The sequence below is a fragment of the Peromyscus californicus genome, unplaced genomic scaffold, assembly GCF_007827085.1.
Source record: "Peromyscus californicus insignis strain IS unplaced genomic scaffold, ASM782708v3 Scaffold_7__1_contigs__length_154581171, whole genome shotgun sequence".
In the NCBI taxonomy this organism is placed as follows: Eukaryota; Metazoa; Chordata; class Mammalia; order Rodentia; family Cricetidae; genus Peromyscus; species Peromyscus californicus.
In genome coordinates, this window is record NW_026294595.1 from 48,805,380 (window position 1) to 48,821,168 (window position 15,789).

General features: G+C 44.8%; 1 long non-coding RNA gene across 5 annotated transcripts in view; it reads left to right on the plus strand.

Moving 5' to 3' along the window:
- Positions 1-245: 245 nt before the first annotated feature.
- LOC128101485 (uncharacterized) overlaps positions 246-15,789 on the plus strand; it is a 53,868-nt gene continuing 38,324 nt past the window's right edge. For all 5 annotated transcript variants that reach the window (XR_008215109.1, XR_008215114.1, XR_008215113.1 and 2 more), the window contains exon 1: positions 246-496. This is a non-coding gene — a long non-coding RNA (uncharacterized LOC128101485). The remainder of the gene's footprint in view (positions 497-15,789) is intronic.

Below are 15,789 nucleotides of genomic sequence, written 5' to 3' on the forward strand. Positions count from 1 at the left end.
GGTGGGCAGAGGTGTCCAGGAACTAGCCATGTGCCAATGCAAACAGTCCAGGTGTCCCAGGATGATGGCGGAAAGAGAGGTCTCCAAAGTCACCTCTGTCTGCTCCCTCTTCACCTGAGAAGGTGCAGCCCTGAGTGTTGGAAGGAGGGGACTCTGGAAAAATCTACACAGTTCTAACCAGGCCAGCTATGGTGGTCTGGACACAGACAGAGGGCAGTGTAAGGGGCCGGTGCGTCCTGCGGAGTTGTTGGATGGGTGCCACAGCTTGTGGGCCTGCCTGTGTGACCCAGTGTGTGGAGACGGGCACTCGTGTAGAAGGGGACATGACTGGATCTGGCAGCTGAATTGTGCAACCCCTTCCCCAGGATTTCAGGGAGTGCCTTGTCTTGTTGGTTGGGAGGCCAGCCAACTTGCTGTCTGCTGCGGAGTGTGGGCGAGGAAATGGGAGGAAGGAACAGCCGTGATGAGAGTCGGGAGGACAAAGAGATGCCGAGAGGTATGGAAGGAGCTGTCGGGAGGGGGGGAGGGGGGGCTCTGAGGAAAAAGCCAGTGAACGTCAGTGCGAAACACACCTTCCCCGGCAGACCAGGACTCTCGTGTGAGCCTTTTCCCAGCAGCTCTGGGTTCGCTCCGAGGTCCTCATCTTCAAATGCATGTGGCCCCTAAACCGTGGCACTGGGGAACCTATCTGTAGAGCAGGGCTCCAGGGTACCTCTGTGGGGGTGTACGGCGGCAGGAACTGGTCCAATTGAAGGGGTGTGCACGTGTGTGTATGTATGGATATGTGTGCACGTGTATGTATGTGTGTACATGCGTATGTACATGTATATACGTATATATGTGTGTGCGCACCTACATGTGTGTATATGTGTGTACATATGTGTGTATGTGTATGTGTGTGTGTGTGTGTCTAAGTATGTATGTATATGCATGAGTGTGGGGTGTGTGTGGGCGGGTGGTGGGGAAACTCAGTGATCCCACCCCTCCCCCAGGAGGCTGTTTGGAGAGTATCTACCACACTGGACTCCAGAGACCCAGCATCTTCAGGTGATCCTGGACACTAGAATCCCATCTCTTGTCTTTGTCTTCCACCAGGATGATGGTAGGAGCTTTTACATCAGCTCCCTCTTCGTTTGTGGAAATGATTCCTGGTCTTTTTTATGATAAACACTTAAAAGTAGTTTCTGTTTCTTGGTTAGCTTCAGGATCCAGGCTGGAGCTGCTGTTTTTAGTAAACCAATGAGGAGATGGAAGTCTCCACAGGTTGAATAACCACAAGGCCATGGCAACTAGCAAGTGACAGAATTACTATTCAAAATATGGTCTCAGAGGTCATAGTCTCACACACCCCGTGTGGCCTCTCAGAAAGACTATGAGGCAATTAAAAAGAACGAAGGAAAAATATCCTCATGCACGGAGCAGAGGCCATGAAAATAGTGTCGTGAAAATGTTGCTTTGAACCTCAAGTAATCTCTGGTAGGTGCCTAGTGTTCCATGGACCTAAATCTCAGGGAATTAATTCCAGTCAGGCCTGGCGCTACTCTTTGATTATTTCTCATTTTCTTGGTTGATCACAAGGGGTTACTTATTTCCACTCATCTAGCTGCATTTGGTGAAAATGTGGCCTGAGCCTTGTGCTGGAACTTGGGTTGCTATAGAAACCTTTGACTAGAGGTGAATGGATCAGGAAGGTTTATTAATGAGAATTTCCCCGTACTACCTCTGGGCACACTCTGCATGAGAATCTAAGAAAGGCTCATTAGTTTTTGCACATGGGAGGGAGGAAAAGAGAGAGAGGAGGAGAAGAGAGAGAGGAGGAGAAGAGAGAGGGAAGGAGAGAGGGAGGGAGGGAGAAGAGGGAGAAGAGGGAGGGAGGAAAAGAGAGAGGGAGAGGGAAGGAGAGGGAGGGAGAGAGAGAGGGAGGGAGAGAGAGAGAAGGAGGAAGAGAGGGACAGAGGGAGGGAGGGAGGGAAGGAGGGAGAAAGAGGGAAGGAGAGAGGGAGGGAGAGAGAGCTATTGAGCATTTGAAAGCCAGAGGGCAGTGGTTCTCAAGCAGTGGTTCTCAAGCAGTGGTTCTCAAGCAGTGGTTCTCAAGCAGTGGTCCTCCGGCGGCAGCAGCCTCAGTACAAGTCAGGGAACTGTTACAGAGGCAAATTCTTCCTCATCTTGGACCTATTGAATCAAAAACTGAAGTGGGACCCACACTCCGTGTTTTAACAAGCCCTCCTACCTGCTTTGGATGCAGGCACAAATCTGAAAGCTGTAGTGGTGTTTCTCAAACTGGGATCCCTGGAACCCCAGGGTCAGCAAATGCGTTCTTAGCTCTTTCTTCTAAGTTGAAGCATTCCCTCCTGGAAGGGGGTGCGGTGCCTAAGACTCAGGAAACTATGGAAACTTAGAAGGCTCAAGAAACTCAGAAAATTTCAAGGTTCCAAGTCCCTTCTCTAAGGTTGTATAAATGATAGGAGGAGACCCTCTTCAGCGCATGTTGGGCAGGGAGAGAGAGATGCAGTGTTGGTGAGTTTTCATGCATGCCGAGCTAGATCTTTTTTTTTTGTTGTTGCCTTGAGTCGCTCCACCCCACTCACCTCTGTAATTCACCAAACTAGACTTGGGGGTAACGTGTTCTTTCCTAGGTCGTGGGTGCTGTGGATGTTGTAGATGGTCTGATGTAGATCTGGGGTAAAGGAAAAGCTATAGTGTACTGAGGAGAGACATGAGATTTTGCTAGAGCATAAAAACACAAACTGTCTTATTTTGGCAGGAAAAAACCCTGTTATAAATATATTCTGGGAAATTTGTTTTCTTGCTTTTTTGAGACAGAGTTTCTTTTTGTAGCCTTGGCTGTCTTGGAGCTCACTCTGTAGACTAGGCTGGCCTCGAACTCACAGAAATCCGCCTGTCTCTGCCTCCCAATTACTGGGATTAAAGGCGTGCCACCACCGCCCGGTCTGAGTGATCTTTTGAACAAGTTCTGATATATTTTCCTGGTGTGTAGTTCAGGGGTTTGCTTTTGTGTTAATGCAGAGCAGCATTTCCTGCTGTAGATTTGTGAGATGCTTTTGGGCCAGGTGGAGAGTGGGTGGACAGAGACGCTGCAGGAATTTGAACAGTCGGAGAGGAGAGACTACGCCACAGCTGTCAGTATCTACCCGAGCGTGACAGTGTCAGTAAACAGCATCATCTCCCTTGTCCATTTAATGCTGATAACTTGATTTTTTTTGTAGTTTTGAATATGCTTAACTTGAAAGCTTATTTTGACTACATAGTGGCTTGCATGTATAAACCAGTGAACCTTAAGCTGAAACTTATATTTGCATAGATTTAAGTAAGGTAATAATGAAAATAATTAAACGAGCTCTGGGAGCCATGCAGATTTGTGTTGTTTAAGAGAGTTATAGCAAGCTTTCTTGTCGGACTGTCTTTGGACCGCCAGCCCGCAAAGGATGACCTGGAGACTTATTATTAATTATAAAAGCTTGGCCTAAGCTTAGCCTTTTTCCCAACTAGTTTTTATAACTTAATTAGCCCATCTTTTTTAAATCTACGTTTTGCCATGTGGCTCAATTACCTCTCCCTAGGATGGCACATTCGACTTGCTCTGAGTCTGCTGGTGAATTCGCATGCCTAGATTCTTCCAGTTTCTCTCTCTCTGCCCAGAAGTCCCACCTATTCTCCGCTGTCTAGCTATTGGCCATTAAGCTCTTTATTCAACCAATTGGAAGGCACCTAAAGCAAAGACACATCTTTACAATGTAAACAAATATTTTGCAACAGAGAGTCTGTAGGACTGACAAGACAGGTAAAGTCTCCTGCTGTCAAGCCTGATGAACTGAGTTCGAGTCCCAGAACCCATATGATGGAAGGACAGAACCAACTCTGACTTACACCCACACGTATACCTATTCTTCAACTCCCAAAATAATAAAGAAAAAATTATGAAAAGGAGTCTTTAATTACTCAACAAAAGTTGAAGGGATTTTGCTACTCGAGGTCACTCTGTTCTATTTTGCCTTCTGAAAATTCATTTTCTTTCAGGTTTTGTTTTGTTTTTAGAATTAAAAAGTTTTTTCATTTTATTTTTTCTGTGTGTTGGTGTTTTGCCTGCATGTGTGTCTGTGTGAGGGTGTAGGATCCCCAGAACTGGAGTTACAGACAATTGTGAGTTCCCAGGCGGGTGGTGGGAATTGAATCCAGGTCCTTTGGAAGAGCAGCCAGTGCTCTTAACCGCTGAGCCATCTCTCCAGCCTATTTTTAGCATTTTGAGACAAGGTCTTGCTTTGTAGCCATGAACGGCTTTGAATGTCTGCTTGTTGCTCAGCCCGCCATTCTCAGCTAAAGCGTGTGTGTGTGTGTGTGTGTTGTTGTGTTATGTGTGTGTGTGTGGTGTGTATGTGTGTGTGGTGTGTGTATATGTATGTTGTGTATGTGTGTGTATGTGTATTGTGTGTGTGGTGTGTATATGTATGTGGTGTGTGTATGTGTGTTGTGTTGAGTATGTATGTGGTGTGTATGTATGTGTGTGGTGTGTGTATGTGTTGTGTTGGGGAAGCCAGAGGTCAGGTTGGTCAAGGTCAGCTGTCTTCCTCTGTAGATGTCGACCTTGGTTTTGAGGCAGGGTCATCCACTAAAACTGAAGCTGACTGGATCTTTCTTCTCCATCTGACCCCACCTCCCAGTCTTGGGATTACAGGAGCATACTGCAATGCCCACACTTTAAGCTGGAGCTGAGGATTTAAATTCAAGCCCTCGCGCTTGTATACAAGCATTTCATTCATTTAGCTGTCTCTCCTGCTGGGTATCAAACCCAGGGACTTTGTGCATGTTATGTAAGTGCTCTACCACTGAGCCCAGTCTCCAGCTTAGCCTTGGGGATTCTTTGAGAAAATACAACATTGAGATATAATTTACATGCCATCACAACGTGACATTTTAAGGTACACAATTACATGGGTTTTGTTATATTTACATGTTGTAAATCTAATCTATCACCTTCACTAATTCCATAATGTTTTAATTACCTCAGAAAGAACCCTGTAGTTATTAGCAGGATTCCTCCTGCGTATTAATTCTTGGTGGCCACTAATGTGCTTTTGCCGCTGTGTGTTTACCTGTTCTGGATGGTTCTCATATATGACTTCTCTCACCTACCATATTATTTTAAAGACTCATTCATGTTAGAGTATATAGCAGATATATTCTTTTTGTTTTTGTTTCTTTCTGTTTGTTTTCATTTCTTTCTGTTGTTGCCTAATATCCCACTGTACAAACAGACCACATTTCATTTATCTACACGTTGATGGATAGACATTTGAGTTGTTGAGTTGCGGGTATTGTAAATAATGCATGTATACATCTTGTGTGAATTTGTGTTTTTAATTTTCTTGAGCATATAGCTAGGAATGAAGTTGCGGAATTACAAGATAACTCTGCATTTATCATTTTGAGGAGTTGGCAAAGTATTTTCTGCGTAACTGGATCATTCTACAAACTTCCCAGCAGTGAGGGTTCCTGTTCCTTTCGTTTCTCTCCAGCACCTCCTGTCCGCCTTTGTCACTGGAGCTGACTCAGCAGTCGGTGCAGTTTAGAATTGCATTTCTCCGTTGACTAATGACGTGGGCATCTTTCCATGTGTTTGTTGTCTATGTATGTGTCTTCTATGGAGAAATACTCACTTAAATTCTCTTTATTTGGCTTTCTTGCTCTTTCGTTCTTTCTTTCTCCCTCCCTTTCTTTCTTTCTTTCTTTCTTGGTGTTGGTGAGGCAGGAGCTGGCTTTCTGTGGGTAGTAAGGTCAAAGGACCATAGTGAAAACTACCAGCTGGATACAGAAATGTCAAGAAAACAGAGAGCATAGTTGACAGCCAGCAAGATACCAGCCAGATAAGGTTGGAGATCGGCAACACCTGCAAGCTGGGCAGCAGCATGTTGGCCAGGACTAGCAGCTAGCAGACAGTCAAGGTCAGCAACTAAGAAACAGATCTACAAGATGGCCAGCAGGGAGCTTCAGCCACTGCTAACTGGATGAGTGGTGAGTGAATTGTACTCAATGATTTCCCGGTGGGCCAGGAGACCATGCACAGAGTGTGCCACCCCCCAATTGGCTCAGCCCCAGATACATTCAGAGAATGAATCAGTCTCCATAGAAATTACCTCATGTTTGTCCGATTTCTACCACAGGTCTTCCAAAAGGTCCTAGATAAACAGCTTTCTCTTTTCTTGGTGGCCCTCCCAACACTGAGTAGTTTCTTTTACCTTGCCCCCTAAATTCTACTTAATAACGTTTGCTTTGCTTATGCCTGCACATTTCTGTGTGTTGAATCATCGTCACTGCGAGACGATGAGCTCAGAGCCACTGTCTCAGGCTGGCTTTTGGTGTCTGTTGAATGTCCAGCCCCCTCAATGCCTGCGTCACACAATCTGGGCTGACAGAGGGTCCAGTGCTCTCAAAGACCCGCAGGGTTGGGAGTCAGACCCGAGCTGTGGGTGCCTGGTGTGGCTCCAGTGCTGGGCTGTATCCCTAGGCCTCTTATTTATTTTTAAACTGTGTTATGTGTCTTTTTGTTGGTTGTAGTAACTTACGTGTTTTAGTCAGTAGATCCCTTTCATATATATAATTAAAAACAGTTCTCCCATTGTGTGCCTTGTCTTTTTATTTTGGTGATAATGTCGAGTGTGTGTGTGTGTGTGTGTGTGTGTGTGTGTGTGTGTGTGTGTGTGTGTTCTGGTGCATATAGAAGCCAGATGTGAACCTCATCCATCATTCTTCAAATGCTGCCAACCTTGGTTTTCTTTCTTTTGTTTTTGTTTGGTTTTGTTTTGAGACAAGGTCTCTCTATGTAGATCAGGCTGGCCTCGAACTCACAGAGATCCTCCTGCCTCCACCTCCCAAGTGCTCCTAAGTGGGATGAAATGCTACCACAGCTGGCATGATGTTGTTTTATGAAACAGGATTTCTCATTGGCCTGTAACTTACCAAGGAAGTTAGACTGCCCGGCTAACTTCATGCTCTAGAGGTCAGTCTGTCCCTGCCTCCCCAGCTCCGGGGTTACAACCACTACTATGCCTGCCCCCTCTAATTTTTAAAGATTTATTTATTTATGTATGTATATGATATACATAAACAAATACATAATACATATGTATGTTTATTTGTGTATATGAATATTTGCCCTGCATGTTTGTCTATGCACTGCTTGAATGTCTGGTGCCCATGGAGGCCAGAAGAGGGCATCAGATCCCTGGGGAACTAGAATTACATGTGGTCGTGAGCCATCATACAGGTGCTGAGAAAACTGAACTCAGTTCTTTTGATTGTTGAGCCATCTCTCCAGCCTGTCCAGTGGGTTTTGTTTTGTTTTGCTTTTTAAATTTTTAAAAATATTTCTTCATGTATTTTTCGTATATGAGTGCTCTGTCTTCACACACAGCAGCAGAGGGCATCCGACTCCTCTATAGATGGTTGTGAGCTGCCATGTGGGTGCTGGGAATTGAACTCAGGTCCTCTGGAAGAGCAGCCAGTGCTCTTAACAGCTGAACTATCTCTCCAGCCTTGTTTTTGTTTTTAAAAAGTGGGTTCTGGGAAATTAAATTTGGGTCCTCATGCCTGGGCAAGTGCATTTCAGCAACAGAATGATTGCTTCATCCCAGGAATGCCCTTTGATGCACAATAATTTTTTAAAAACTTTTTAAAGTCCAATTTACTTATTTTTAATTTAGCTGCATATAATTATATGTGTCAGAAGTAAGGAGTATGTCAAACATCCTTGGCAACCACACAATGCTATGGCAAAAGATGTCCAGACTTACATTTTCACTTGGTAATTCCATATATTACTAATATTGCTAATGTTCACATTTCATTGACCATAGGATGTCACATGGTTTCAAATATTTATTCTTATCTTTCTTCTTTCTTTCTTTTTTTCCTTTCTTTCTTTTGTGTGTGTGTGTGTGTGTGTGTGTGTGTGTGTGTGTGTGTGTGTGTGTGTTTCGAGACAGGGTTTCTCTGTGTAGTTTTGGTGCCTTTCCTGGATCTCGCTCTGTAGACCAGGCTGGCCTCAAACTCACAGAGATCCGCCTGGCTCTGCCTCCCGAGTGCTGGGATTAAAGGCGTGCGCCACCACCGCCTCTTTCTTCTTCTTTTGAAGACAGGGTATTACTCTGTATTTCAGACTGGCCTCACTCTCAAGATCCCCTTGTTTCAGTCTTGGGAGCACTGGGATGATGGACATGTGCCACCACATCTGGCTGAGGGGTGCAAATCTCACTGTGTGTCTGGAAATGAAGAAAACCAGAAAGATTTGGTGAACACTGTCCAAAATGACCATTGTTAACTGGGCTCATATTTGAGAAATGCCAAAGTTAAGATCATCAGACCCCCACATACCTGATTTTTATTAGAATCAAAAGATTGTTTTGCTGGATGTGGTACCAGCACTGAGTGAACAGAGGCAGGGAAATCATGAATGGATGTGAGTCCAGGAAGAAGCAGAGAAGAGGAGCCGGAGGGCTGGGAGAAGACAACCAAAGCTAAAATTCTGTTTTTACTGAAACAGGGCCTGCTCCTCAGTCCGTGCTTTTTCTCAAGGGTCTGTAGAAATGGTTACGTGAAATCTGACGTCTCCAGGAAATTCAGGCTGCAATACACTGTTACGTTACTTTGTGCCTTTTATGTAAGGCAATACATGGTAATTCTCAGAACCCAGTAACAGGAAGACATTGATTCCTAGATACACTCTGTGCTTTCCTTTTATTTAGATGGAAAGTCTGTTTCTAACTTTGCTGTGGTCATTAGGAAGCTCATAGCTGAAGTGAGGGGCCATCTCACATTGTTCCCCTACTAAATCCTACTAAATATTTAGATTTTTTTTTCCTTTTTTTCAGGGCATGGTGATGCACGCCTTTAATCCTAGCACTTGGGAGGTAGAGGCAGGTAGATCCTGAGAGCTTGAGGTCTGGCATACATAGTGGCCAGGATAGCCAGGATTATATAGAGAGACCCTGTCTTTAGAAACCAAAAACCCCACTGTGGTGGTTTGAAAGAAAATGGTCCCCAAAGGGATTGGCACTATTAGGAGGTATGCCTTTGCTGGAGGAAGTGTGTCACTGTGGGGGCGGGTTTTGGGGGTCTCTTGCTCAAGCGTCCCTCAGTATGACTTTCAGTTGACTTCCTGTTGCCTGAAAGATGTAGGACTTTCAGCTACTCCTGCAGCTTCATGTCTGCCTGCGTGCTGCCATGCTCCCTCCATGATGATAACGGACTGAACCTCTGAAACTGTAAGCGAGCCCCCTCAATTAAATGTTTTCCTTTATAAGAGTTGCATGGTCATGGTGTCTCTTCACAGCAGTAGAAACCCCAACACACTAACCAACAAACAGACCAAAAACCCCACACTTTTTTTCTTGATGGTTTTTAACTGTCTCAGGCTATTTTTACCCTGAAGCTGTCTTTTGGAAGCAGACAGGCAGCTAGTTACAAATTACAGATAAATGACACCTTTCACTCATTTATTATTTATTTATTTATGAGACAGAGTCTCACTATATAGCCCTATCCATCTGATATGTCGGGCCTGCCTCCTCAGTGCTGAGATGAAAAATATGTACCCCCACATCTGGATTAAAAATATGTACCTCCACATCTGGCACCATCCATCTGGCCCTTTTAATAGATACAGTATTTGGGAAAACATGTCTAATTTTCAAATATGACAGATCATTCTACTGTGTTTATGTATTAAAGCTATAATCTTTAAGGCAATTTTAAAATTTAAGGTATACTTAAGGCAAAAAGAAAGTTGAATGGAAAAAAAAGGTTTGGGGGAAATGGACAAAGGCACTTTTTTTGTTGTTTGTTTTTTGAGACAAGGTTTCTCTACATAGCCCTGGAATTCCTGGAACCCACTCTGTAGACCAGGCTGGCCTCGAACTCACGGGGATCTGCCTGCCTCTGCCTCCCGAGTGCTGGGATTAAAGGTGTGTGCCACTTTGCCCACTTGACTGGACAAAGGTACTTTTTATTATTAGATGCTTTAGGGATTGCACTACACTCAGAATCTACACTCTGATGCACATAGGGTAGTTTGGTAATTGTATCATGAGCCTCAGAATGTGCATGTTGTTAGATTGAAAGCTGATAGTTTGAGTAAAACCCTCAGAAAACAATATTGGATGTGGCAAAGATGAACAGTAACGCAGTAGCTAAGGCTTTTGAGTCACTAGTTAGCGATCATGGGCATTGTCATATTGACATCCCATTTAACAGATGGGAAATCTGAGGCTCAAAGAACTTAATCATAATTCACAGTTTTTATGCTCAAAGCTCCCTGTCCCAGGAAATCCCTCAGTCTTGAGCAAGTGGGATGGTTTGTCACCCTATTCCTGCCCTGATGACACTGTCATCTTGTACCCCTCCACCCTGACTCTATCTCAGCCAAAGCACTGTCACTTTCTCCAAAATGACCTAGCCCAAATTGCTGGGGGGGGGGGTATGAGATGGAACAAACCTGAGCAGTATTTGTTCCAGGGCTAACGTGTAAATAAGAACGATTGGTTTTTCTTCTTTGCATCTTTATCCTTCACTTGGAAAGACAAGGATAACCTTAAGCCCAATAGTACAAGGATTTCTGTCTGATTTTGCTCTGAGTGTCCTCATGGCCTTGAACATACTCAATTTTCTAATCTATAGGAGATGTATGGCTAATGCTGAACAGCCCGCTTCCTCAATATTCCTGGGTCATAACAATATTTCTCTAGGGTATGCTGGAGGCTTACCAACCAGGCTTTCATTTTTGTCTTACCTTGGAAGGACTTCATCCAATGTTGGCCTGGATTTTACTTAAAATAACTTTAGGAAATGGAATCCATCAAAATAATCTATTTCTTCTTATCTCTCTAAAACGATGTTTGATCTGGTCCATTTGCTAAGTCTTGGCACTTGTTTTAAATTATGAATCATCTTTTTTATATGGCTGACTGATATCACAAACTTTCATCCAAAATGCATACACACAATGTATCAAATCCTATTGCTTTATTAGAATATTTTCAGTGAAACAACATTATAACATTTATAATAACTATCTTTTTTTTTGTTCTTTGGGGGTTTTTTTTGTGTGTGACAGGGTTTCTGTGTGTAACAGTCCTGATTGTCCTGGAAATTGCTTTGTAGGTCAGGCTGGCCTTGAACTCATAGGGATCCACCTGCCTCTGCCTCTCGAGTACTGGGATTAAAGGTGTGCACTATCACCACCCAGCTAAAATAACTTTCTTAAACTTGACACATTACACATTTCTCCATGTATTTGTACAAATATCATCTTTATCTATCAATTTCTACTAAATGATGGCACATAGCTGACTCGTATCAGTTAAACAAAGGTGTCTTTAGTCTATAAAAGCAACAACAGCAAACCCTTAGCAATTCGAGCTGCATTCCTGAATTGCAGTAAAAATCTAGCTCGTCAGATGGAAGAGAAGGTTCAAGGTCAAAGATTATGTTAAGGAGGTTAAGAGTGTATATTCCCCTTACAGAACTGGAAAATATGAGGCATGATGGTGCGCACCTTTAAATCCAAGTCTCCAGAGAAAGAGGCAGGTGGATCTCTGTGAGTTTGAGACTAGTCAGGGCTACATAGTCTCAAACAACAACAACAACAGCAACAACAACAACAACAACACACACACACACACACACACACACACACACACACACACACACACACCCCCCTGCACAAGAGCCATCATTCTGGACCAGAATTGGATCAAACATTGCTCTTCTGTAGTAGCTGTCCACTTGAGGAAAACTGACTTCATTAGATAAAATTTCCCCAAATACCCTTGCTGTCTTCAGATGGCTTTGGTACATGGAAAAGCAACAACAAGAAATCCTTTCTTTTGTAAGTTCTAAGTTTCTTTTTTAAATTATGTATATAGTAGATCATATATAAGCATGTAGTATATATTACACATATAAAATATAAGCAACTATTTATATATATATAAAATTGGGGACTGGAGAGATGGTTCAGCAGGTAAGAGCACTTGCTGCTCTTGCAGAGGACCCGGGTACAGTTTTGGCACCAACACGGTAGCTCACAGCCACCTATAACTCCAGCTCCAGGAGATGCAGCGCCCTCTTCTGTCCTCCACGAGTGCCAGGCATGCACAAAGTGCACATACAGACAAAATACTCATACACATAAAACAAAAAAAAATCTTTTTAAAAATGTTAAGATTTAGCCAGGCAGTGGAGTGGTGGCACATGCCTTTAATCCCAGCACTCAGGAGACAGAGGCAGGCAGATCTCTGTGAGTTCAAGACCAACCTAGTCTACAGTGTGAGTTCTAAGGCAGCCAGGGCTACACAAAGAAACCCTGTCTTGCATAACCTAAATAAGTAAATAATTTTTTTTCAAAACATGAGTGGGAAAGGTTGCATTTTCTTGAGCTAACATAGTGGTAACTATGCCTGTCAATGCCTGGCTGGTTACAGGCAAAAAGAAGATAAATTAGGTGAACCGGATGAATTTGCCATCAGGTTCTGGTGGGGCGCCCCTTTCAGGACCCGGGTGCTGTGGTCTGTCTTGCACATCTTTCCCGTGGAGTAGAGGCACTTTCGCGCCGTTTCCACTTCTCTTTGTGACCGGCACGCTTCTGATGAGGACGGCTCAGCAAGCCTTCGTTCTTCCTCTCCTGCTCTTGTTTCCTGGAGCATCTCCGCCCTGCCAGGGGAAAGCTGCCTGGAGAAGAAATCCTGGCACTGCGTGTGTAAGATCTCATTTCTTCAACTTCTGTGTTCCGGGAGCTCATCTTTACAGTCACTGACACCGGAACCACCACGCCCCACTGCTCTCGTCCCACCTCCACATCTGGAGGCTTTCCCATTGCTTCTTCCCATGCATAGCTGAGAAGCAGAAGTCCATCTTGTCCCCATAGAAAGTGGTAACACTTTCTCTGCTCCTTTGGTCTCTGCCCAGCCCTTCTCTGTGTCTTTGGTCATGTGTTTGTTCTTTTTTCTCCACTGAAGTCTTCTCTACCTACAGTCAGGGTCCTTTAAGAAGAGATCTATTTCCTTTATGTGTGTGTGCCTGAGCGTATGTATGTGCGCTGCATGTATGGCATGACCTTGGAGGCCAGAAGGCAGGTATCCTGGAATGGGGTTACAGAAGGTTGTGAGCTGCCCAATTTGGGTGCTGGGAATTGAACCTGGGTCCTTTAGAACAACAATTAGTGCTGGTAACTGCTGAGCTATCATTTCTCCAAAACGCAGAAGACTTTCAAGAAGTAACCTGGTACAGTATTGTTTTTCCAAACCTTTCCCATCCTTCACGGCCAAGCTTCTCTTCATCTGCTCTCACACATTCAAACCTTCTTATCCTGCAAGATTCCTGCTCGGGTTTGGCTCGCTCTCTCTCTCTCTCTCTCTCTCTCTCTCTCTCTCTCTCTCTCTCTCTCTCTCTCTCTCTCTCTGTGTGTGTCTCTCTGTCTCTCTCTCCCTCCCTCCCTCCCCCTCTCCCTCTCCCTCTCCCTCTCCCTCTCTCTCTCTCTCTCTCTCTCTCTCTCTCTCTCTCTCTCTCTCTCTCTCTGTGTGTGTGTGTGTGGTGTGCCTGTGTGTACAGGTGTGGGTGTGTGTGTAAACTTGGCCGTACAGATGCACACAGAGACCAGAGGTTGACGCCATCACGTCTTCCTCAATCACTTTTCTACCTGACTTTTAAAGGACCTCTCATGGTACCTGAATTCATTGCTTTGGCTAGACTGACTGGCTAGCAAGCCACTGGGCTCTGCTGTCTCCACCCCCCACCCCCAGCCCCACCCCCACCCCCAGTGCCCGAGTTATAGAAGCACACTGCCATCCCTGGCTTTTCTGTGAGTGCTGGGGAGCCTCACTCAGGTTCTCAGGTTTGCATTGTGAGCTCTTTATCGGTGAAGTCACCTCCCCAGCTCCAGGTCTCCCCAGCTCCAGGTCACGACTCTTTTGTTTTAGTGCTGTTTTCTCAGTGAGGATCCCAGTGGGTAATTTTTGGGGACCATACTTCCTTGGTCACTTTAGGAAAGTGGTGTCCTTGTTTTCCTTCAGAGTTCAGCAGTCCTTGGGCCACTGCCAACAATGTTTGGAAAGACGTTATTTTCCAATCCTGTTCACCCATGGCAGGCAGCCTTCTCAGATGAGCCCCAGTGATATGGTAAAGGGAGAAGTATCTTGATGCCTTGACCTAGTTGGGTGAGCTCTTTAAAGGTGGAATTCCCCATGGCTGGTTCCCAAGTGGGAGATTTGAAACAAAAGGAGGATCTGCCATGCCATTTGCGGTTTGAAGGTGGAGGCCACGATGCAAGGGATGTGAATGGTCTCTAGGAGCTAAGGCAGTGCCAGCTGACAGACAGAGAATCTGAGATGTCAGTCTCATGGATGCAAGGAAGTGAACTGTACCAAAGACCACGGGATCCAGGGGGAAACCGCTGTGTGCCTAGACTTCAAAACTGTGAGCGAATAGGCTTACACAGCAACAAGAAAACTGGTCCGCAGGTGTTTTACATTTGAAAGTACTATCTTGGGGGCTGGGAGATGACTCAGCTGTTAAAATGCTTGCCATGCAACCAAGCAGGAGGCCTGGAGGTTGAACCCTTAGAACCCATGTAACAAGTCCAGTCGGATAAGGCAGAGATAAGGGATCCTTGGAACACGCCAGCTAGGAAGACTAGCTGTATTGGTGATCTCTGGGTTTGATTGAGAGACCCTGCCTCAGAAGGAGGGAGGTGGAAACAAGGAAGATCCCAATGTCAACCTCCAGCCTGATGTGCACACACTTGCATGTGCACCCTGAACACACACACACACACACACACACACACACACACGTAAAACACAAACATACACATTACATCATATATACATACACGTGAAAAGAAAGGAAGGAAGGAAAAAAGAAAGAAAGAAAGAAAGAAAGAAAGAAAGAAGAGAAAGAAAGAAGAGAAAGAGAGAGAGAAAGAAAGGCAGAAAGAAAGAGAAAAGGTATGGAACGCAGAATTTTCCAATAGTCTGTACTGTTCTAATGATCTGGCTGGCACTACCTCTTCTTGGGGTCTAACACCAGGCCTGGGGGGGGTGCTCTGTTGGAGAGCTACTCAGTTAAACCTGGTTAGTTCAAACCTGTCTAGTAACTGAAAGATCTATTGCATTGCACCTGCTGAGTCACCCCGTTTTCTGTCATCAGTAACACAGCCCCCCACACTGGATACGTTTGAGAAAGACAAGTGTGTTTTGGCTCCTGGTTCTAAGGTCCAAGGTCTGGGGATAGCAACTAATGATGGCTGAATTGCTAGCAGATCACTCCTAAGTCCGTGGATGGGATCACACGGAGTCAGTCATGTCTGTGTGACGTTTCTGCTCTCTCAATTCTTCTGATAAAGCAGTCAGGGTTCACTCATGGAAGCTCATTCTCAGTGACCTTACTAATCCTAAACACCTTCCAAAGACTCCCACCCCCATCACCACCTCTAACCGCCATTGCTGGATCAAGAGTCTACCTGTAAATTCTACCCTGCATGGTGGGGATTACATTTCAACACATGAGGTCTTGAGAAACACATTCAAACCAGAGGATTGTGGAGGTTGCTAGGGAGGGGTAAAATTCTGCAGAGTGCCCCCACCCACAGCAGCAGAATGGCATTTGCCTAGCACATAGTTTGTCCAAGGCACTCATTTAGTGGTGTCACAATACTGGTTCTTTCAGTGGCTGCCATTTGTGTGTGTGTGTGTGTGTGTGTGTGTGTGTGTGTGTGTGTGT